Raw genomic sequence first — 25,115 nt, 5'->3', positions numbered from 1 at the left:
TGTCAACTTGTTATCCCATGGTGGCTCACGTGTTGCTTTGATGTTGGAAACTATGGCTCTGCTATTCCAAATACCAGCAGCGCCATTAATGGTGGACAAGTTTCAGCAGAGCTTCCAGGCGAAGGCAGAGTAGGAAGAAAGGTCTGGCAAACTGCTCCTGAAAATTAGCCAATGGAAAGAAACCCTATAAAGTACAACAGTTCGACAGAGTGTTGGAAGAGTAGCCCCTAGGTTGGGAGGCCATCAAAAGTCGCAATGGCCATACCGAGAGACTCAAACATACCATGAGTATGAAGCTGGCCCAGGCCTGGCAATGCTTAGTTCCATTCTTCATGGAGTCTTAGACTGCAACTAACAACAACAAAAATGTAATATATGGGGATGAGTTCCAAAGTGCTCCAACGACGGTTCCAGTTTACACATGCATGAGTTTAGTCCAAACAAAATGTGTTTATCAAACGTGGCTTTGTGTTCAGTGCATGGCTGTAAACAAGTTCTCCCAGTATTACACATAATCTCATTAGGGTACCGGCAAAAAGAAGGTCCAGTCAAAACGGTGACTTTGAGGAGATCTGCTAGGCCAGTTAAACTCAAGACAGAGAGGTCAGCTTAGCAAGTTATGGCAACTGTGTTTGGGGATAGCAATGGGGTAAACGTGATTTTTTTTTTCTCAAAGGAAACAGGATGAGCATAGGGACTTATGAAGAAAACTGAAAACCGCATTGTTTATAAAAAAAAAAACAACAGGGAAATTGTGCCAAGAATTTTCCCCTCGTCAGAATAATGCACTCTCTCATTCTTTGAATGTAGTAAGGGCTGGGCGATGAGAATTTCCTTAGGAAACCCTAACCGATCCACCCTGCAGCTCTGCTCTGACCCTTTCAGACTTCCTTTTGTTCCTCGAGCTCAAAGGCTATTTAAAACAGTGGGTCTCAACCTTCCGAATGCCACGATCCTTTCATACAGTTCCACATGTTGTGCTGACCCCCAACCATAACATTATTTTCATTGCTACTTCATAACTGTAATTTTGCTACTGGTATGAATCGTCATGTAAATATCTGATATGCAGGATGTATTTTCATTGTCACAAATTGAACACAATGATGAATCACAACAACAATATGTCATTAGATATTGTGAAATATTTATTTCTAATGACAAATGAAATTTTGTCTTGAAGCATGGTGTAGTGTGGGTAACAGACTTCCTGCAGGGTACTCTCATAGGTGGGCATCTCTGCACGTGGGCGCACCCGCCTGGAGATGCATAGAGGAGCGGTGTCTCGGTTCCTAAAACCATGGGAAATATGTGTTTTCCGATGGTCTTAGGCGACCCCTGTGAAAGGGTTGTTTGACTACCACCCTCCCCCAACGGGGTCACAACCCACAGGTTGAGAACGGCGGCTTTAAAAGGCACCCGATTAGAGGATGCCAAAGTGTCATTTTGCTGTGATAGGAATCAAGGAGTGCCGGAAGGCTTAGCGACGAAACCAGTGCCTTCTGAAGTGTATACACCTTGAGGGAGGAGATGGTGAGAAACAAGGGTTTGCATTTGGATGGTTTTTGTTTAATAAAGGTCTTTGTTTTTTTATAGCATTAAAAACACTACAAAGGATAGAATTTGGCAAGTGAAGTTTCCACCGTCACAAAGGTTTCTATCTTATGTTAAATGGCACAATATTGACTTTCCATACTCACAGGCCGTGATAAAACGAGTATACATTCTGTAATCACCAAAGCAACCACTGAAGAGACTCATGAGAAGCTGTATCGCTGAAATCCCAGGCTGGGGTACAATAGTGCATTTCGGTGGCTGATCCCACAGAGGTGGACAGCGGAGCCCTTCTTCGTAGTCTGTTCTTCGTCTGGAAGCTCGGCTGAAACCTGTTCCCTTTGGGTGGCCCTGCTGGCATGTGAAAGACCAGTGATCCAGCATCACAGTCACTCACTGGCCACCACACAACAACAAATGAGCAAACAAGCGGTGGTTTAGATGGACTGACACAGGAGCTGCAGCATAGGGACAGTTGTGGGGGTGGCCCAGGACAGCTGCTGCTTTGTTCCGAACTGACTTGACAGCACCTACCAAGAACAATATTTACAAGGCAATTACTTTCAACGTGAAAAACCAAAAGCAACACCCAATAAGAACCAGAATTAGAATTGGATAAAAAATGTAAGGCATGCCACAGAACTCAATAATGAAGATAAATTATATTTTAATGTGACATCGAAAAAATTAAAAGTAATACAAAGCAGTCCATGATGCGCAACATTTTATATAAAGACAGAATTCAACCTGTGACTTACACAATCCAGAGAATCATGGGGTCGAGGAGTCTCGGTGACATTAAAAAAACAGCAAGCCACTGCTCACTTGTAATTCTCCTGACAGTCATTGTTCTATCCTGAAGGAAGGTGACGAGTTTTTTCCATTGTTTGTAGCTGCAATTTATAGGACTACAAGGTAAAGGGGCAAGTTTCATTTTAATACAAATACTATTGATGTGATGCCAAAACTATTATTAAAATCACTTAGGCAAATAACAACATTTTATTTATTAATATATTTTCACAAATCTTAGCATTGTTTCAAGTGAATACATGCTCTATGGTAGTTTTTCTCCCTGAGGGAAATTGGTTCTTTCAGAAAATGTTTGCTATTTGATGAAATTTCATTTGTGAAAAGCACGTTATTGTTATTATTATTAAAGTACATTGTTTCAAGTCACTGAGGATCCGTGCCCCCATGATTGTCTGGGCTGCCAAGGGAAAGGTTGAATGCTGTCTTTTAAGGAGGCCTCCTGGCACTGGGGGATAAGCATTGGTTGGGGTTCCAATCCAGCGGCCTCCGAGAAGCAAGATAAGGCTGTACTGCTCGTGTAAAGACTGTGAGAGCAACTGTACAATACTGCTTGACATGATTGAACTATGGCATGACATGACGTATGTATCAACTCCCAATTAATAGTAAAATTTTAAAACTAATAAAAATAAAGATTTAGCCTCCTAAGGCCTATATAGGGTCGCTATGAGTTGGAATGACTTGGTGGCAGTGGATTTTTGCTTTTATTTGTTTATTTTGGTAACTCAACAACAGGGGCCCTGATGGCATTGTTGGCTAAGCATTGGTTGTTAGCCAGATGAGCCGTTCCCTAATGTCTGCTCCCAAAAGGGTTTGCAGCCTTGGAAACCCCGTGAAACAGTGCTATGCAATCTGTCCTACAGAGTCGATATGGGTCAGAATCAACTAGAATGTAATGGGTTTGAGGGGTGTGTGTGTGTGCAAAGTTTCAGTTCTTGCCTGCTAACCAAAAGGTCAGCTGCTGGTTTTAAACCAGCAGCTCGCTGCTCCACAGGAGGAAAGAGCTAGTGACGTGCCCCTCGGTCACTATGAGTGGGAATTGCCTCAAGGGCACACACAACATGACACTATTTACTTTTAGAATAAATTATTTTTCACTACTTATTTTTCAGCAAATTTGACGGGAATCATTGTGCATCATTTTTTTCACTGCATAATGATTGGATTTTATATCCTATGATGCTTGATTATTAGATACTATAATTTATGAATCTTCAGTTCATTCATATAAGTGATTACATATAGACTAACATTATATTTGATCACATATTAAAGAAATCTTTTATTAATAAAAATATCTTTATCTGACATGTAGGCTAATATCGGACTTATGGACTTGATCCAGACTGGGCTGGGCTGTTTTCTCAATATTCAATTGCTCTTGAATATAAAGCTCTTTCTTATAAATAAATATCTTTTAAATTTATACTAAAAAAGTTCCAGACAAATATGGCATCTTAATAGATAGGTGGTGCAATGTTCATGGAAAAAGAAAATGCATGCAGAAATAGATCAAAATTACAGGGAGCACTTACCATTTTTGACATTATTGGAGATTTCAGCAATTCATAGCATGACTGTGAACAAGAAATTCAGAAGATGCCATTTGAAAAATCTTTTACTAATACCCAGCTTGACGACAACAAATTTCTGACAAAACAGTGTTATTCATAGACCATGAACCTGACCTAGGACAAGATGATTCTACAGAATATTTCACATAATGGTCTAAGACAGCAGTTCTCAGCCTGTGGGTCACAACCCCGTTGGGGGTTGAATGACCCTTTCACAGGGATCACCTAAGACCATTGGAAAACACATTTCTGATGGTCTTAGGAACTGAGACACCACTCCTCTATCCATCTCCAGGCGACTCAGCTCAGCCCAGAGGCAGATACGCCCACAGAGGCGTATCCAACGTGAAGACTGTTACCCATGCTACACCATGCTTCAAGACAAAATTTCATTTATTTCACAATATATAATTACATATTGTTTTGTGATTGATCACTATGCTTTCATCATGTTCAATTTGTAACAATGAAAATACATCCTGCATATCAGATTTTTACATGACGATTCCTAAACAGTAGAAAAATTACAGTTATGAAGTAGCAACGAAAATAATTTGATGGTTGGGGGTCACCACAACACGAGGAACTGTATGAAAGGGTCACGGCATTAGGAAAGTTGAGAACCACTGGTCTAAGATTTTCAAATGACTGCTTTTAAAAAAAATAAAAGATGTTGTAACAGCAAGCTGAATAGTCATGACTGGTTCGTTAACTCCACAGAATTCTAGTCTTCTTCTTGTCTGGATTTTGTTTGCCATGCATACTTTTTAGCAGTAAGACAGTAGAATCAAACATTTGCAACAAATAAAAAATCTCAACATTTGAAGCATTTGTTACCATGAAACTTCTATTTTTTACTCTGATGCTTTTCTAAAATAAGTGTTTTAAAATATATATCCAAGCATATTTAATAGATGATGGTTTGTAGAAGGCAACAAAATTTGAGAGACAAAAAATGGTCAAGTACTTTGGTAGTAATTTAAATATTGTTAAGTTTTATGCAATTTTTTAACCTTTTAGAGGATCTCATGAAATTACTGACAGTCCAAATGATAATATGTTTCTAAACTTATTTGAACCTATAGGTCATTATAACGTTGGTAATACAGACAATAATGAAAAGGGATCTGGATCTTATTTTATCTAAAAAACTCAAAATGAATTTGTCGTTGTTAGCTGTCCTTGTGTTGGCCCTCAGCTCATGCACAATGGGACCAAATTGTGAATCATAGGGTTTTTCATTGGCTGCTTTTTCAGAAGTAGATCACTCGGCTTTTCTTTCTAGTCTATCTAATTCTGGAAGCTCCACTGAAACTTGTGCAACATCACAGCAACATGCAGACAGGCGATAGCTGCACTTGAGGTGCTTTGGCTAGGAATTAAGCCTGGAGTCTCCTATAGGAAAGGTTAGAGCTATACCTGATGCTTTTGGGAAATCACGTTAAATTTGAAATATTGAGAGTAAAAGAAACAAAATATTTTTCTTTTAATGCATATATATATATATATATATATATCACAACATTTTTACATGGACAATTCAGCGACATTCCATTTATTAACCAAGTCATGCAACTACCACCACTATCTGTTTCCAAATTATTCCAACATCATCCACAGAAACTCAGGGCCCCTTAAATAAAGACTCCTCCATGTGTCCTCCCTGACACTCCTGGTAACCTGGATTTATGTTCATGGTGGATCATTTAGAAGAGGAGATCGAGAAAGGTGGCACAGCTTGGAGAATGTAACCAATGTCATTGAATTGTACAGGAGGAAATGGTTGAACTGGTATATGTTCTGTTGTACATATTTTCACCCCAAAAGTGATACATTATACATCTGATGTATTTTTATCACACACAAAAAAGCCATGACTACATAGAAGGCCTATCTTTTTGTATATAACATGATAAAGTAGCTTTGTAGAAGAATATATGATGAATGGACATCTTTAGCATGTTATGAACATAGTGTTTCCTGAATTTGAAAATAAAAGAAAAATATAAGACGTTGAAACTGTGCTAATCATTGAATCAGAATACCAATTCGTATGGAAAAAGTAGACACCAATAAAAAAGCAGGAAATTTTAGACCTACATTTACATTCGAAATGAAGATATGAAAAATAATCCCCAAAATTTATCAAAGTAGCTTCAGATGTGAAATTTTTAACCAGAAAAAAAGGACTTACTTCTCCAGCGCCTTAGGCCGGTTGGCCACACTACCGCCCATACACTTACTTCTCAATTTGACAAGTATTTCCAATGTCTTTAATATCCTGTGAGACATAAAATATACCAAAGTATGTATACGAGGTGTATATTTTTCCTTTTGCGTCAGGCTCCAATATGGCTTGGCATGTCGCTGAGCCCAACTATATGCTGTCTGTCCACAGAAGAAATATAGAGAATTTGAAAGTTAACACAGAAGAAAAAATGTGTATGTGTGTGTGTGTGTGTGTGTGTGTGTGTGTGTATATATATATATATATAGAGAGAGAGAGAGAGAGAGAGACATATAAGTACTAAGCTAAAGAAAGTTGAACAAAATACGTAAAGGCAATAGATATTACCATTTGACGATAATAAATGTGTGAATTCATCAGGAAGACAAAGCATCACCAGTGCATAAGAAACTTAATAATACATGTCATAAAACACAAAGTACAAAAGGCAACAAAGAGAATTGGGGAAATCTACAATCGTAATTGGAGATCTTAACAGCATTTTCTCAGTAGTGGATAGAGCTATTAAATTAAAAAAGCAATAAGGAAACTTAGCTTTCAACCAAACTGGAGACAGATTCATACAAAATATATGAAGCAACAAATATCAACATTTGGATAAGATCAAGGGTATATTTGTTCTTATCAGTTTAATATCTGATGCATTCTGTATCCAAGAGCAATATATAAAATAGATTTTTGGAGCAGGTAGATGAACTAGGAGCTTGATCCGTCTACCCTCTACATCAACCTGGTATCACAGAAACAACATGTCAGCAAATGAAGAAAATCATCGCAGAGATGCGTTGAGGAGGTAGAGCAATGGGTTTAGGGAAAACAGCAGTAGGATCACCAGAACTGGTGCCAGCGAGGAGAAAGGGGCATCGAGAAATAATTTCAGAAAACTTCTAAGGGAATCCAGATGAGTATTTATCAGAGCATGCATGTGAGAAAATAACGTAAAGCCAGGAAACACAACAGAAACAACAGAAAGCAACCCACCTGAAATGACTAAGGAGTTCACGGAGTTGGAGATAGCTGGTCTCAAAAGCCACAGAGGAAACCGCATAATTTCGTGGGACACTAGGTCTGCGTTTAGGCTTAATGATGCTCTGGTTCTGCTTAATGCTTAACATCAAGACCTGAAGAGACCCATCTGTAGGCCACTGGACACCCCCTTACAGAAGGGTCGCGGGGAGGAGAGGAGCCAGTCAGGGTGCGATGTAGCAACGATGAAACATACAACTTGGCTCTAGTTCCTAAATGCTCCCCCCACACACACACACACACACACTATCATGATCCGAATTCTACCTTACAAATCTGGCTAGCCCAAAGAATGTACACTGGTACAGATAGGAACTGGAAGCACAGAGGATCCAGGACAGATGATCCCTTCGAGAGTGGTGATACCAGGAGGGAGGAGAGAGGGTGGGGTAGAAAGGGAAAACCGATTGCAGGGATCTACATATAACCTGGAGGGACTTTCAACAGAGAAGTGGGTGAAGGGAGACGTTGGACAGTGTGAGATATGACCAAATAATAATAAGTTATAAATTATCAAGGGTTCATGAGGGGAGGGGGAGCGGGGAGGAAAGGGTAAAAATGAGGAGCTGATGCCAGGGGCTTATGTGAAGAGCAAATGTTTTGAGAATGATGAGGGCAATGAATGTACAAATGTGCTGGACACAATGGATGCATATATGGATTGTGATAAGAGTTGTATGAATCCCCAATAAAATTATTAAAAACAAAACAAACAAACAAAAAGTTTCCAGGAGCCACCCCTCATCATCATTTTTTTAATTCCAATTCTGTAGTTAAACATGTGTGAACCAGGAGGAGGTCACTACACCTCAAAAGAACTGCTTTGTTTTTTCTAATAAATACAAATCAAATCCAGAAAACAAAAGAAAAGGATAAAGAGAGAAATATCAAAATATCAAGTACCCTACAAGGTAACATCCACAATGTCTGGCACCCAATGATTTCTTTTCTTTCCTTTTCCATTACCAGGTGCATGAAGAAGCAGGAAAATACAAGTCAGACTGAGGGAAAGGAGACCTGGTGGTGCAGCTCAAGCACTAACGGGACGGTCAGAGGTTGGAACCCGCCGGGCGCTCCATGGGAGCAGATGCTCCTGTAAAGACCCACCTTCGAGACCCTGTGGGGCTGCTCTCTGCTGTCCTACAAAGTTGGTGTTCCAAGTCAGAACTGAGGTGGGCAAGGAAGGACTTGACGGAAATAGGAATGAGAAGCAAACTCAATTGGTGGAAGCAGGCTCAGAAGTTACAGGGGTGGGAGAATAAATAATCAAGGACTTTAACGTTATTTCCGTTGTATGCCATACATTCAAGAAGGTACATGAATGACCGTGTTAAAACATGACATATTTTAACACGGTCCATCTTTAAATATATCTTTAAAGACCTAAATAGAACGTCTAGACATAAAACAACTCTGTCTGAGATAGCAAGTAGAGTTTAATATTTCCTTTCTTTCCTGGTGGTGCTATTGGGTAAGAGCTGACCTGCTGACTAGTAGACTTGTGAGTCAAACCGCCAGCCGCTGTGTAGGAGAATGATGAGGCGATCTGTCCTGGGAAGCGGCAGAATCGATGCAATGGCAGCAACTTTCGGTTTGGTTTTCGTGGTGCAGTAGTTAAGCTCTAAACTGCTAACCAGAGTCAGTGATTGGAACCCACCAGCTGTTCTGTGGGTGAAAGTGAAGGAATCTGCTTCTGAAAGAATCACAGCCTTGGACACCCCCGAGGCAGTTCTATTCTGCCCTGTAGTCTCCATGAGTTAGAATCAACTTGATGGCAGTGAATGAGTGTTTTCTTCATGGATGGTGTCATGGATGTTATCCCCCATCAGAGCTCTAAATTCGGGTCATTATTTGGCTCTCAACTCACAGCGATCCTAGATCCTATAGGACAGGGTAGAGCTACCACTGTGAATTTCGGAGACTGTAACTCGTCACAGGAGTAGAAAGCCCCCATCTTTCTTCTGGTAGTTTCAAACAACTGACCTTGCAGTTAGCAGCCCAACATGTAACCTTTGGCAACAGGGTGAATAAGTGGTTGATTTTACAAAATTCTACCATGGGATCTCTGACATCATTTCTATCACCGAGGCCATATTTTCTAACTACCAATCCTTCTTCATTTCTAACTTCCATATTCCAATCACCAATAATTAGCCACGTCTATAAAAATGGTTTAATTGAAATATAATTCACATATCATATAATTCAATAGTTCAATCCTATTAAGAAGAGTTGTACGACCAACGCATCTTGATGGTATGCTTGATCGATTTCAGAAGTTGGTAAAAATCCTTAATTTCTTCATCTTTGGCATTAGTGATTGATGTGTACATATGAATAATGGCCGTATTAACTGGTAGTATGTATACTACTATAAAAAAAATTTTAATCATTACCACTGAGTCAAATACCATATGACCTAGCAATCCCACTCTTAGTTATATACTCGAAAGAATTGAAAACAGAAACATACACACCAGTGTCACTGTTGCACTGTTCAAAATAGCCAAAAGATAGAAATTAAACACCAAAGAGAATAATAACCTAAATATTCGCCAACAAATGAATGAATAAACAAAATATGTTAAATTACTCTGACATAAGAGAAATGATGAATCTTGAAAATAGCCCTGGTGAAATAAATCAGTCACAAATTGACAAATATTACATGCTCCCACTTATGTGAAATAGGCAAAAGTATAGATGGGAAAGTTTATTAATGCACACCAGGATCGAAAGGAAGGGGACAGAGGGATACTGAATTTCTGTGAATAGCGGGGAACTAATTTGGAAACAGATAGTGATGATGATTGTACAACATGGTGACTGTAACCACTGTCACCAAATTGTACATGTGAAAAATGTTAAATTGGCAAATGTTTTGCATAACTATTTTGACCATAGTAAAGAATTTTAAAAATCAAAGAAGGTATAAAATATCTATTACTCTCTTATTAAAAATACATCTATGACTTTTTGTTGCCTTTGAAATATATCCTAATGTTAAAAAAAACAGAATTTACCTTCATGTAAGAAAGTTAAAAGGAAATGAGCAGGAGGTCAGGGGAGGTTGTGACAGCATGATTCAAATGAATTACAAATATATGATATAACCTTAGTGAAAGAGATGGGGGGGGAGAAGCAGCCCCAGGTAATCTGGGAAAATGGTATTTTGACTGAAACTACAAGACTAAAGACAAAAGAAACTGTCCATAAGCACTATAATCGAGTGGGTGAAGTTGTTTCCCATAGAGGTATGTATTAACAATTCTGAAATGGCTATACACATAGTACATAAGTAAATGGATGACAGATGGAAGGAGCCAGGTTCTTACTGTCAGAAAAGAAGGAAACAGGTAAGCCAGGGGAGGGAGAGGAAGGGAGCTAGAACAAAGTACAGTATATGGTATTGGAACACCAATATCAACCCATATTTCTCTTAAAGTATATACAGATAGATACAGAAACATAGGTGCATGTGTGTACATAGGTAAAGGAGCTTTGGTGGTGCTGCTAGGTAATCACTGAGCTGCTAAGCCTCGGTTGGGGGCTCAATTCAACAAGGGCTCCCTAGGAGAAAGATGAGGCTGTCTGCTCCCATGAAGATGTGCAGCCTCAGGAACCACAGCTAGAGCTGCAGTGAGATAGAATCAACTTGATGGTGATGAGTCTGCTTTGGGGTTAGTGTACATAGGTTAGTACATGTCCATCTGTGTATTTACAACCAGCTCTATCTACTGAGAAGGCCTAGCAGCAATGATCCTCCCCAAACCACAATTATACCCATCACCCAGATCTTGGTTTCGAATACGATTCCCCAATGAAAGGACCCAGGGCTTCTTAGGGAGATGGTTGACTCTAAGGCTGGGGCAAAAATTATATACGAAAGAACTCAAAAAATGGGGTAGATCAGAGACATAAGAGCCAACCCGAGAGAACTCCTATGAGGCAAAGCTGGAGCAATTTAAGCAAAAAATAAAAAAACACCCTTATATTAAATTATGAGCCAAAGTCTAGAATACATATATGAGTCTATCTGTTGTTGGGGGTGGGGGTGGAGAGACAGGTTTTCTACTCCAATAAGGAGTTATAGTCAACGATGAAATATACAATTTTCCTTTAGCTCTTGAATGCTTCCTCCCCCCTCACCCACTATCATGATCCCAATTCTACCTTACAAATCCAGCTGGACCAGAGGATGTACACTGGCACAGATAGGAACTGGGAATGCAGGGAATCTAAGACAGATGAACCCCTCAGGGTCAGTGGTGAGAGTGGTGATATTGGGAGGGTGGAGGAAAGGTGAGGGAGAAAGGGGAAACAGATTACAAGGATCTACATGTAACCTCCTCCCTGGGGGATGGACAGCGGCTAAGTGGGTGAGGGGAGATGTTGGACAGTGTAAGATATGACTAAATAATAATAATTTATAAATTATCCAGGGTTCAGGGGGGAGGGGGGAGCAGGGAGGGAGGGGGAAAATGAGGAGCTGATACCAAGGGCTCAAGTAGAAAGCAGGTGTTTTGAGAATGATGATGGCAACATATGTACGAATGTGCTGGACAGAATGGATGTACATGGATTGTGATAAGAGTTGTATGAGACCCTAATAAAATGATTTTAAAAAAGAGCGACAGTCTCAGAAACTCCCAGGAGCAGTTCTACCCTGCCCTACTGGGTCACTATGAGTCAGTGTCGACTCGATGGCAGTGAGTTTGGTTTGTTTGTTGTTGTTGTTGTTGTTGTTGTTGGTTGCGGTGGTAGTTGCTGTGGCTTCTGACTCATGGGGACCTATACTTACAGAGTAGAAATGCCATGAGTCAAGGCTGTGACCTTCTGGACTAAGATTGCCAAGCCTGTCTTCTGAGGCACCTCCAATTGAAGGACACTCTCTAAGATACCTGCCCAGTACCCCTCAAAACTGTCAAGGTCATCAAGATCAAGGAAAGTCTGTGAAATCCACAAGTAAGAGAAGCTTAAAGGGACATGACAATGAAGTAGAATGCATTCACCTGGATGAGAACCTGGAACCGGAAAATGCATGAGGGACAAACCTTTCTGCTATTAGCCAAGCGCGTTAGCTATGTGCACTCAGGGACTCCTAGATGAAGCACAGACTTTAATAAGAAGGTATCACTATTGGGTCCTTAATTACAACAAAGGTACCACCGTAATGTAAGATTTTCATAATAGGAGAAATGGGTTGGGGTAGGTGGGAACTCTGCACTACCTTTGAATTTCTGCTGTATATAAAAAATATTCTAAAATAAAACACAAACAAAATCTCCTGGAAGACACAAATGTAGGTTGGAACAAATAGAAAGCCATGCCTTCCTCTTGGAAAGAGACTTCCACATTACAAGGGTCAGCCCTTCTTGTTCATTTATACGTTTGCCACCGTCTCAACAAAAATATGGACTAGTTAAGTTGACCACAGGGTTCAAAGGGGAAAACATCACATAAGCATAGCCAGAAAAACGTCAACAAAGATGAGGGTTTGTTGGTTTTGAGTTGTGGGGAGGAAGAGATAGGACTAGCCCTAGCCTAGCAAACATGGGAATATACTGTGACGCCTCTGTAGCCAAGAGAGTGTGCTACGGGCGCAAGAATAGACCGAGCGAGCAGTGGAATAAGATGGCAATTTCAGAAACTAGCATAACTATTTCTTTTACTAGAAATGCCAGGACAACAGGGTCAAGCCCAAACAAAAACTCACACTGACCCTATAGGACAGAGTAGAACTGCTGCCCCTTTGGGTTTCTGAGGCTGTAAATCCTTACAGGAGCAGACAGCCTCATCTTTATCCCATAGAGCAGCTGATGGATTGGAATTGCTGGCCTTAAAGTTAGTAGCTCAACTGTGCCACTGAGGCTCCTTGTACAATCGATACAGGGGGTGGGGGGGGGGTCACAGAACCTGCTGTTCGTCATAAATGCTGGAAATGTGACTTGGTTTGAGATCTAGTCTATTTTCCCAAAATATAACAGCCGCCCCTACTCTCCCCACTCCTCACCCCCACAGTAAAAATTCCTTTTTAAACTTGAGAATGTTCTGATTCAGCAAGTTTGGACAACCAGAACCATCTGACAAAGCAATGCCTTCTAGATAAGCAACGGGGAGCCTGCGACCTTGAGGAAGTGACAAGGACGCCGCCGGTCTCTGTACGCTGTGCCTGGTTTGACCCATCGCCAAAGCCCCTCTGCTCACTGGAACAAACCTGGTAAGCATTCCGTCAACTTGCCACAGAGTTTAGGGTCTCCAGCTTGCTGGTTTCTCATTGAATCTCTGAAATAATTGTGGGAGGGTTCAACTTCGATGCTTCGTTTTGTCAAGTGCTTGCAGAAAAAACTTGAATGAACCTGGTCTCTGTATTTGGCTAAAACGGTGGTGGGCATCCTCAACCTTATCAGCTAGCATCCCAACCTGGTAGTCATATAGAAAAAAAAGTTTTAACAATATCTATTCCATATATCATATGGAAGATCAAATTCCAAATGATCTAAACTGGTGGTAAAAGAGCATAGGTGAATTCCTCTTTGACCTCAGTGTAGGGAAACTTTTTCTAAATATGATTCAAAATCCAGATACAGTAAAATAAAATTTTGATAAATTTGACTATATATCTATTTTTTTCATATATTTTTGATTGCATGGAAAAAAGAACATCATAGACGTGGTAATAAGACGAGTGACAAAATGGGGGGAAATATGCAACACTTATAACATTAAAGTGTTTGTATCTGTAATATACAAAGGACTCTGGAAAGTTGAGGGGGAAAACATTTTTTTTAAGCCAATAGAAAACATGGCGGGGGGGGGGGGGGGCGGAGGGAACAGAGCAGTCTGAGCGGCCGTTTCTCGCTCCTGTCTTCGTCCTGTTGCCCGCCGCCGCCACCAAGAGAGAAATTGTGCACCTGCAGGCCCGGCAGTGCGGAAACCAGATCGGCACCAAGTTCTGGGAGGTGATCAGCGACCGGCACGGCATCGACCCCACCGGGACCTATCAAGGCGACAGCGACCTGCAGTTGGAGCAGATCAGTGTCTATTATAATGAGGCCACCGGGGGTAAGTACGTGCCACGGGCCGTGCTGGTGGACTTGGAGCCCGGCACCATGGACTCCGTGCGCTCGGGGCCTTTCGGACAGATCTTCCGTCCGGACAACTTCATCTTCGGTCAGAGTGGTGCTGGCACCCACTGGGCCAAGGGGCACTACACAGAAGGCGCAGAGCTGGTCGACTGTGCCGGATGTGATCTGGAAGGAGGCCGAGAGCTGTGACTGCCAGCAGGGCTTCCAGCTGACCCGCTTGCTGGGCGGTGGCACCGGCTCCGGCATGGGCACGCTGCTCATCAGCAAGACCCGAGAGGAGTACCCCGACCGCATCACGAACACCTTCCGCCTGGTGCCCTCGCCCAAGGTCTCCGACACGGTGGTGGAGCCCTAAACGCTATGCTGTCCGTGCACCAGCTGGTGGAGAGGACGGACGAGACCTACTGCATCCTGCGTACCCCCAAGCTGACCAAGCCCACCTATGGGAACCTCAACCACCAGGTGTCAGCCACCACGAGCGGCGCCACCACCTGCCTGCGCTTCCCCCGCAGCTCAGTGCCGGCCTGTGCAAGCTGGCCGTCAACGTGGTGCCCTTCCCATGCCCGCACTTCTTCATGCCAGGCTTTGCGTCGCTGACCAGCCAGGGCAGCCAGCAGTCCCGCGCCCTCACCGTGCCCGAGCTCACCCAGCAGATGTTCGACGGCAAGAACCTGATGGTCGCCTGCGACCCGCGCCACGGCCGCTACCTGACGGTGGTCGCCGGCTTCCAGGGCCACACGTCCACGAAGGAGGTGGACGAGCAGGTGCTCAGCGTGCAGAACAAGAGCAGCAGCTACTTGCTGGAGTGGATCCCCAACCACGTCAAGACGGCCGTGTGCGACATCCCGCCCCGAGGCCTGAAGGTGTCTGCCACCTTCATCGGCAACAGCACGGCCATCCAGGAGCTGTTCAAGCGCATCTCCGAGCAGTTCACCGCTGTGTTCCGGCGAGAGGCCTTCCTGCGCTGGTACACGGGCGAGGGCATGGACGAGATGGCGTCCACCGAGGCCGAAAGCAACACGAACGGCCTGGTGTCTGCGTACCAGCAGTACCAGGACGCCACCGCCGAGGAGGGCAAGTTCGAGGGGGAGGCCGAGGAGGACAAGTTCGAGGGGGAGGGCGAGGAGGGCAAGTTCGAGGGGGAGGCCGAGGAGGAAGCGGCTAGGGCGGCCAGCAGGGAAGCAGAAGCATCAGCGGTGTGAACACTTTATTCACTCACAGCCTATTGTCAGTATACACGTCTCACTGTCCTGCACTTGCTGTCCTTCTGTCTCACATCACACTCTGTGTAGACATCTCCATTAAACCATTTTCATAGTGAGAAAGAAAGAAAGAGGAAAGTTGTGAAAACAATTCTCACTGTTTTAAGGTACAAAAAAGACCCCATCAATATAGTTCAAAGAGAACATTGGGTCTTACAAGAGTCAAAACTAGCACAAAGATACAGACCCATCATCTGAATGAGGGCGGCCACTAACCTGAGGTTAAACTGGCATCCAAGGGTTGGATGAGAGAAACCACACTTTAAAAAAGGGCACGGGAGGGCAAAGGAAACTGTCACCGATGCATGATTGGTGGCAGATCAATACATCACAGTTCCAGGTAGGTCTATAGAAGCAGGAACAAGACCACAATTGAGACATGCACATTGTTAGACACAAGAGTTTAAAAGATTGGTCCAGGACCTTCCATGGCAGTCCGGGTGAGCCCAGTACTTTAACCTCCATCAAAGACACACCTAAGACAGCCCCTCACAGAGAGAGACTGCTCCTCCCTGGGCCGGTGGCAGAGCTGTGAAGGCAATCTATTCTCCAAGGCATTCTGCCCGAGGGCAAGGTTATCCCATTTAATGGAGATTAGAAAGCATTCAGTGAGGATTCTGCAAATGGATTTCGGATTGTCATTGCCATCCAAACATAGCCTTTTGCAAAAACCTAGGTGTCAGAATTTAAGGTTTAATAAAACACAAACATTAAGAAATTAAATTACAATGGCTGAGTAAGAGCACCCCAAATTAACTAAGGTCTGTCAACAGGCAATAGTGAATATGCTAAGGTCTGAAGTTAAAATTCCATTTTTAATCAAATGTAACCTCTGGAAGCCTGGTGCTGCAGTGGAGTCTGTGTTGGGCTGTTAAGCACTAGGTCAGCAATTTCAACCCACCATGTGTCCACTTTGTGAGAAAAAAATTAGGCTTTCTTTTCCTTTAAAGATTCACAGCAAAAAAAAAAAAGATTCACAGCCTTGGAAACCACAAAGTTCTACTCTGTCCTATAAGGTCACTCACTATGAGTCAGAATGGACTCACTGGTAGTGAGTTTGTTTTTTTGGACTGGGAACCACTGCATCAGGACCATATAACCTGTCATTCCTGGATTCTCCACAGTGCCCTGAGAGAATTACTTGGTAAACAATTTCAGAGAACAAGGTAAATTTTGCTTGCTTAGATGATCCACAACAATTCACTGAACAGATGCTTACTCAAGATAAACTTAAGAATGATACATGGTCTTCCTACAATCAGGTGAGGAGGATCTCAAACAAAAGGCCAGGCGTATTCAATTTAATAACTATTTTGTAACTAAAAAAAATTAGAAACATGTAATCTTTCCCAATCTGATTTATCCCCAGGCAGTTTTGTAATGATTACCTAAATGTCAACCCATTTTACTGAAATTCCTTATATTTTCCTATAAAAATTCTGTGAATTATCTCTTTGAATCATTTGCTTCAGAATCCTCTGGACCTTGTAAGTTCCACTTTGCAAGTCATCTTGCCTTCCAACGAGAGCTCTTTGCTTTTCATTCTTACCAGAGTCTGCCGTTCTCACTGGGAATTACAGAGACACAAATGAAAACTAAGAGAACAGACAGTATGGCATATCCATATTGTGGAATTCTATTCATCAATAAAAAGGGGGAAATGCTGACAAACACAGCAACTCAGGCTCTTCAGACTCTGAAGAGAATGATGCTGAATGAAAGACACCAGACACAAAAGCATGCGGACTAATCCCATTATGTGAAACTCTACAAAAGACAAATTTAATGTGCCTGGGGCAGAAGGGGCCTAGGGGAATGGGGCACAATGGGACTTTCTAGAGTGATGGACAGTTTCTATTCCTTGCTTATAGTGATGATTGCAGGAGGCCATACATCTGTCAATACTGACTGAATTGTGCCCTTAAAATGAATGCATTATATGACAAAGTCTACCTCAGTGCCTGGCCTGGGCGGTGCAAATGGTTAAACAATGCCAGTAACCAACCACCACCAATAGATCTGCATAACCGTGCTTAGATTACTGAAGCGAAGGAAGAGCCCCAGGAGAACACTGCCCCCCCCTCCCCCGCAGCAGCTAATCACTTCCTCCTAGGAGAACGAAGGGGAGGCGACCTGGAGAGGCACAGTGCGATGCTGTGTTTTTCTAAACCTCTCAGCTGGGTGAAAATGTATGACACGGGACAGCATCTTCTGTGGGGGAAATGAGAATTCACAGAAATTGCTGGTGGGGATGAAATGTGCACTGCCCTCTGGGTGGGACCTTGGAGAAATGGAACAAAGCTACGGAGACAGAACTTTATGAAGGAGCCACTCGCATTCTTTGAAGTTACGAGGACACCCCCCCCCCCCCCCCCCGCTCAGGTCACAGCAAAAAGGAATGTGTAAGCACAAAGTGATGCTTTTCAGTACTGTGAGTAATAGAAAAACAGTGGAAACAGCCCTGCAAACAGGAGAGGAGTTAAAGAAACCGCCACAACAGGGAGCAGTAAGCGAGCGAGTGAGAAACTGAGAATGGGACCAAGATCTTTACGAATTGAAGTGGAGCATTTTGTCGTATCAAATGCAAAATGAAAAACACTCTAGTGTGATTGAAGTGGGGGAAATAAGAAAATATACATATATTGGCTCATTTCCAAAATAGATTACTTTAACGAGGATGGGGAGAGGAAATAAAACAGAACGCAAGTAGAAACCATGAACTTATATTTCAAATTAACCAGGCAGCCTCCATGAAAGGAGTGAAAAAAGAACCTAAGTAATTCTTATACACAGATTTTGATGACCATCAGATTAAAAACAAAAGGCACTGCATCCGATACTGGAGTTGTAATAGGTGCATTAGACACGGTGCATATTATGAGGCTAAGGACAAAGAGAGCAGTAATAGAGCAATGATTTATAGTTGGTAGACTTGGTTTCCACAGTCTTATGGGTGACCACTTCTGAAGGAACTTCATGTGTGTTCAAAGAGTATACAAATAAATAACAATGTTGTGGATAATGAGATCTAGGTTTATTTCTTTTAGAAAAGTGATTAACAAATATGAAAAGAGAAAACTAAAATGGACCTTGTGTTGTTGGGTTGGAATGGGAGTTATTGATTAATATGGTCACAAGCTTAAATATGTAGAGAAATATATATATATAGATAATCCCACCCACCCACTGCTAAGACTGCATTCTGACTCACCGAGACTCTGTGGGACAAGGGAGAATGACTCCCTAGGGTTTTTAAGACTATAAATCTTCAGAGGAGCAGGAAGCCTCATCTTCCAGGAGTGGCTGGTGAGTTTGAACCAACGACCTTGTGGTTAGCAGTCCAAAGTTCAATTCACTATACCACCAAAGCTCTTCAAAAATCATGTATATGTGTATATACACAGCAAGCACACGTATAGTTCCTAGTTCAGTCTGCCAAGAGAACCAATGATACCCTAGTAAGGAGAAGCGAGGAAGCCCTGGTTACGTGTGCTGTGCCGTGGTTAAGCATTAGGCTGCTAACTGCAGGGTCCGTTAGAAACCACCGGCCACTCCTCTCAAGAAAGACTGGGCTTTCTGCGCCTCTGAAGACTTACAGTATCAGAAACTCATAGGGCCAGTTGTATCCTATCCTATAGGGTCGCTATGGGTCAGCATCGACTAGATGGCAGTGGGTTTTGGTTTTAAGTAGCAGTGAACAGATCTTGATTATAAATAAATTTTTTCCACTAAAAGGAGAAATAGAGAAATGAGCAGATTATAGAACTGAGGCTACGAAAGATTAAGATGAGCCCCGAGCATATGATAGGGTCAGAAAGTAAATAAGCGGTAAGACAAAACACAACAGCATGACGGGAGCATGTCAGAGGGACACAGAAAGCTAACTTGAAGGCCCCCCTACTGACAAAATCTAGATCAATTTAAGTACCAAAGGACATAAGGATAGTAACGGATTATGACTAAATCAAATAAGAACACTAGTCTATGTTGTTGTAAATAAATAAACAAACGAGAGAAAATAGAAAGCTCAGTACAATAGAATAAACCAAAAGCCAAACCTACTGCCATGAAGTTGACTCCAAGCAAGGACATGAATCTTTATGGAATTCTTTAAAGGTTATCAGGGTTTGAAAGGGGAAGGGGGAAAATCACTAACTAGATTGGAGACGGCCAGAGGTGCCCGCAGAGGGAAGAATGATGAGACTTTGCCTTACTTCCTTCAGACATGTTGTCAGGAGAGACCAGTCCCTGGAGAAAGACAGCGCTTGGAAAGTGGACAAAGGTCCTCCAGAAGCTAGATTGGCACAGTGGCTGTAACAATGGGATAAACATAGTAACAATTGTGAGGCTGCTGCAGGCCTGGGCAGTGTTCTGTTCTGTTGTACGTAGGGTCGTTATGGGTTGGAATTGACTCGATGGTACCTAACAACAAAATATGGGTTAGACATGTATTAACTTGGGTGAAGGGGAAGGCAATGCACAATAAAGGAGAAGTCATCACAACCTAACCATGGCAAAGGACGACACACATTGGGAGGTGCACAGGGTAAAAGGCAATAATGGGCAGATCCTATTACATGCACAGTCCTGCAATTACAGTAATGACAATGGATATATAGGTAGATATGTAAGCTGAACAGGTGTGGGAGCATATGGGAACACACCCACAAGTATATATAGATTTGACTAGGGATATTTTTACAAATGTATTTTAAATCATTTTATTAGGGGCTCATACAACTCTTATCACAATCCATACATACAGCAATTTATAAAGTGCATTTGTACATTCATTGCCCTCATCATTCTCAAAACATTTGCTCTCCACGTATGCCCCTGGCATCAGCTCCTCATTTTTATCCCACTCCCTCCCTGCTCCCTCATGAACCCTTGATAATTTATAAATTATTATTTTGTCATATCTTAGACTGGCCGATGTCTCCCTTCACCTACTTTTCTGTTGAAAGTCCCCCAGGGATGAGGTTATATGTAGATCCTTGTAATCGGTTCCCCCTCTCTACCCCACCCTCTCTCCACCCTCCCTCACCAACCCTGGTCTTAAGGGATCATCTGCCCTAGATTCCCTGTGTTTCCAGTTCCTATCTGTACCAGTGTACATCCTCTGGTCTAGCCAGATTTGTAAGGTCGAATTGGGATCAATGAGAGTGGGGGGAGGGGGAGGAAGTATATAGGAACTAGAGGAAAGTCGTATGTTTCATCGTTGCTACACTGCACCCTGACTGGCTCGTCTCCTCCATTCCACCCTTCTGTAAGGGGATGTCAAGTTGCTTACAGATGGGCTTTGGGTTGCCACTCCACTCTCCCCCTCATTCACAATGATATGAATTTTTGTTCTTTGATGCCTGATAACTGATCCCTTCGACACCTCGTGATCACACAGGCTGTTGTGCTTCTTCAATGTGGGCTTTGTTGCTTCTGAGCTAGATGGCCACTTGTTTACCTTCAAGTCTTTAAGACCCTAGACGCCTTATCTTTTGGGAGCCGGGCTCCAACAGCTTTCTTCACCACATTTCCTGATGTACCTGCTTTGTCTTCAGTGACTGTATCAGGAAGGTGAGCATCATGGAATGCCAGTTTTATCGAACAAAGTATTCTTGCATTGAGGAAGTACTTGAGTGGAGGCCCAATATCCATATGCTACCTTAATATTGAACCTACAAATATATGCACATAAATCTATTTCTCCACCCTCATATATAAATATATTTACATATGTACATGCCTTTATTTAGACCTCTATAAATGCCCTTTACCTCCTAACTCTTTCCTCTCTTTCCTTTGACTTTCCTCTTATCCTACTTTCATGCTCAGCCTTCATTTGGTTACAGTAATTCCTCTCGGTTACATTACCTTTGATCACGCCCTACCAGGCCTCCCACACCCTCTTCACCACTGATTTGGATCACTTGTTGTTCCCTTGTCCCTGGGTTTGTTAACACCACCTCCTTTCCCCCCACGTCTCCCTCTCCCATGTCCCCCACCCCCGAACTGTCAGTCCCATTGTTTTCTCCTCCAGATTGTTCCTCCAGCCTATCTTATTTAGACAGACCTGTGGAGATAATAACATGCACAAAAACAAGACAGAGCAAAACCAAGCAACAAAAAGAACAAAACAACAACATCAACAACCAAAAGCCAATGACAAAACAAAACAAAAAAACACACAACACAACAACAAAAAAGAAAAGCTTGTAGTTAGTTCAAGGACTGTCTGCTGGCCTTTAGCAGTGTTTTCCAGTCGAGTCTGATGGGGTGCCAAGCCCTGGCCCCAAAGTCTATTTCTGTTATTCCCTGGGACTTTGTTGCTCTGTTCCCCTTGCTGTTCTGTTGCACGTCCTTAGTGTTTTGCTTCGGTGTGGTGGGATCTACAAATGCATTTTTATGTATTGCAAATATATCCATATATATGATTATATATATATATATATAATAGGGCATATCAAGGTCAAAATTACACAAACTTCTTAGCCATAGCCAGACACTGTGAGGGACTGCGTTCCTGGGCTTGAGGGCCTAGGGTCATTGTCTGGAGTGGGGGGTGTGTACATAGGTCCATGGCCACAAGACAATGTTTTATATCCTACTTTGGTGAGGAGTAACTGGGGTCTTAAAAGTTGGTTAGCGGTCATCTAAGGTGCAACTATTGGTCTCTCTTTGTCCAGAAGAAAGAAGAGTAAAGAAAATTGAAGGGGCTTACAGCTGTGTCAAATTCCGTGCCTGCCCCACCCATGGCTGCCACTGGCCCAAAAGGCTGCCCCAGAAACACTGTAACTCATGGGCCCCCTTCCTCCGCTGAGGCTCAGGGATCAATTTTGTTACAGACATTGAAAAAAAAAAGGAAATTAAAGGGGCATGTAAATAATTAGCCCCCAAAACTAATGGATCACACGAGCCACAGCCTCCACTAGGCTGAAACCAAAAGAACTAGACCAGAGGATGTACACTGGTGCAGATAGAACCGGAAACACAGGGAATCCAGGGCGGATGATCCCTTCAGGACCAGTGGGTGTGAGTGGCAATACTGGGAGGGTGGGTTGTATAGGGGGAACCCATTACAAGGATCTACATGTGACCTCCTCCCTGGGGGACGGGGAACAGAAGAGTGGGTGAAGGGAGATATCGTCTAAGATATGACAAACTAATAATAATTTACAAATTATCAAGGGTTCATAAGGGAACAGGGAGGGAGTGGGATAAAAATGAGGAGCTGATGCCAGGAACTTAAGTGGAGAGCAAATGTTTTGAGAATGATGAGGGCAATGAATGTACAAATGTGCTTTACACAATTGATGTATGTATGGATTGTGATAAGAGTTGTATGAGCCCCTAATAAAACTATTTTTTTAAAAAAGAACTAGGTCAGCGGTTCTCAACCTTCCTAATGCGGAGACCCTTTCATGCAGTTCCTCATGTGGTGGTGACCCACCAACCATAACATTATTTTCGTTGCTATTTCATCACTGTAATTTTGCTACTGTTATGAATCATCATATAAATATCTGATATGCAGAATGTATTTTCATTGTTACAAATTGAACATAATTCAAGCATAGTGATGAATCACAAACACAATATGTAATTCTATATTGTGAAATACTTATTTCTAATGACAAATAAATGAAATTTTGTCTGGAAGCATGGTGTAGCATGCGGGGTACTCTCATATGTGGGCATATCTGCATGCGGGTAGGCCTGCCTGGAGACGGATAGAGGAACAACAGTGTGTCCATTCCGTTACTAAGTCCATCAGATATGTGTGTTTTCCGATGGTCTTGGGCGACCCTGTGAAAGGGTCGTTTGACCCTCAATGGGGTCGCGACCCACAGATTGAGAACCTCTAAACTCCACAGGTTGAGAACCTCTAAAATCGAGATGGTGTTTGACTACCCCAAGCAACAGCTCTGATTAGGCTCGCACACAAAAAACATTGTTTCCCAAAGTGGGTGATAGGGTAATACTGCCCTCTGGGGGACACTGGAAAGATTAAAAAAAAAAAACCAAACGAAAACCCAAACTCTGCTGCTGAATGGATGCTGACTCATCCAAGGGGGCTGCAATAGCAGAAACCTACTCTTTCTCCTGGATTTCAGGCAACATTACAAAAGTTTTTAATTGCCCGGGGGGGCGCTGAGTAATTTTCTTGTTTCTGTTTTCTGAAAACAGACTAGTAAGCCAAATAAGTTTGGGAACCTATAGAATAGTGCTGGACAGAGTGGAAGAAAATATAGATTCAAAATCCACTGGGACAATAAAAACAGACTTACTGGTCTGATGGAGACTGGTAGAGCCTCCGAGAAGATGGCCCTTAGACACCCTGCAAACCTGGAACTGAACGCACTCACCTTTCACACAAACAGTAGACAGATCTATAAAGTGAACATTAACACTTGTCAGGAACGTGTTCTGCAGAGCAATCAATCCAAAGGGCAGCATCTGCCACAAAACAAAGTTCAGAAGATAGGAAGGGGGAGGAAAGATGGCCAAATGGAAAGGGAGAACGCTGGGAGAAAGCAGGACTGGTTACATTGAGAGGAGAGGGATTGCAAGTAACGCCAAGAAACGAAATGTGTATAAATTGCTGCCTGGGAAACATTTGCTCGGTAACTTTCACCCGAATCACGGTAACAATGTTTCAAAAATGTGTACGGAAGCAGGCTGCCTCCTGCAGGGCGGTTGGTGGGTTCGACTGACCAGACTTTTGGGGTTAGCAGCTGAGCCTCTTTATCGTGGCTCCACCAGTCCTCCTTAAGAGTCGCAACAAATAAATAGCGAAAGAACACTGACGTTAGAAAAGCATGGAAGGATAAGGAAGCCTTTTATAGGCAGCGTGAAAAAGCAAATGGGCAAACTAGAAACAACGGATTCATCTGGACAAAGGACCATTAGAAGTTCCTGGCACCCATCTGGCAACCTTTCTGTCCGTTTGAAATGTCAACAGTAAACCACCACACAAACGCACCCGTAAAGATAAAGGAAACGGGATTACCCTGTGACAGAAATGTTGTCCCTAGTTCGGTTTTCTCCCCTAAATGAAAGTCTACTGCTTCAGTAGTGGCGGTCACCGAGAGGGCAGGAAAGCTATGAGAGGGTTATCATACATTTCAACACTTATTTGAAGTTCCTGGAGTTTTACCATTTTGATTCTTAAAATGAAGCTTTTTCGTTTGTTTCACGGGCACTCTTTTCTCTCTGGGATTTTAGATTTAGTGGTGGCTAGGTCCTTTACCTGATGGAAACAAGATGTTAACAAAGTCAGCGTTAATTTGGGGGGGAGGGGAGGAAAGCCAAGCGTTTCAGAAGCCCCGGGATCTTCTTTGGGGTCACTCGGAGGAGGGCCGAATGAAAGAACACAAAGCTTCCGCTTTCTGTTCTTTGGCTATTCTGTCACCTATTCTCATTAAAGGAGTAGCTCGGCGGGGCGATTTTCTGTCGGCGCATACTTCCCTGTTGGCGAGTCCACTCATCAGACAGGGATGCCATAATGTCGCACCACAACGAACAGACTAAGTGAGTTCAAAAGCTGGACAAG

The 25,115-nt window shown here is 42.7% G+C and overlaps 1 long non-coding RNA gene, 1 other non-coding gene and 2 pseudogenes across 2 annotated transcripts; 3 read left to right on the top strand and 1 right to left on the bottom strand.

The window, feature by feature from the left end:
• Positions 1 to 1,180: 1,180 nt before the first annotated feature.
• LOC142434356 (uncharacterized) lies at positions 1,181 to 24,157 on the bottom strand. Its single transcript, XR_012781144.1, has 4 exons — positions 23,929 to 24,157; positions 3,903 to 3,944; positions 2,313 to 2,462; positions 1,181 to 2,084 (listed from the first exon to the last, which is right to left on the bottom strand). It is a non-coding gene; the product is annotated as an uncharacterized LOC142434356 (long non-coding RNA).
• LOC142435149 (U2 spliceosomal RNA) lies at positions 6,773 to 6,950 on the top strand (annotated as a pseudogene).
• Positions 14,163 to 15,505, top strand: LOC142434675 (tubulin beta-4A chain pseudogene; annotated as a pseudogene).
• LOC142435356 (small nucleolar RNA SNORA5) lies at positions 22,281 to 22,413 on the top strand. Its single transcript, XR_012781426.1, has one exon. It is a non-coding gene; the product is annotated as a small nucleolar RNA SNORA5 (small nucleolar RNA).
• Positions 24,158 to 25,115: the final 958 nt, after the last annotated feature.

This window comes from Tenrec ecaudatus, chromosome X (assembly GCF_050624435.1).
Source record: "Tenrec ecaudatus isolate mTenEca1 chromosome X, mTenEca1.hap1, whole genome shotgun sequence".
In the NCBI taxonomy this organism is placed as follows: Eukaryota; Metazoa; Chordata; class Mammalia; order Afrosoricida; family Tenrecidae; genus Tenrec; species Tenrec ecaudatus.
This window is presented reverse-complemented; position numbering and strand designations above follow the sequence as displayed.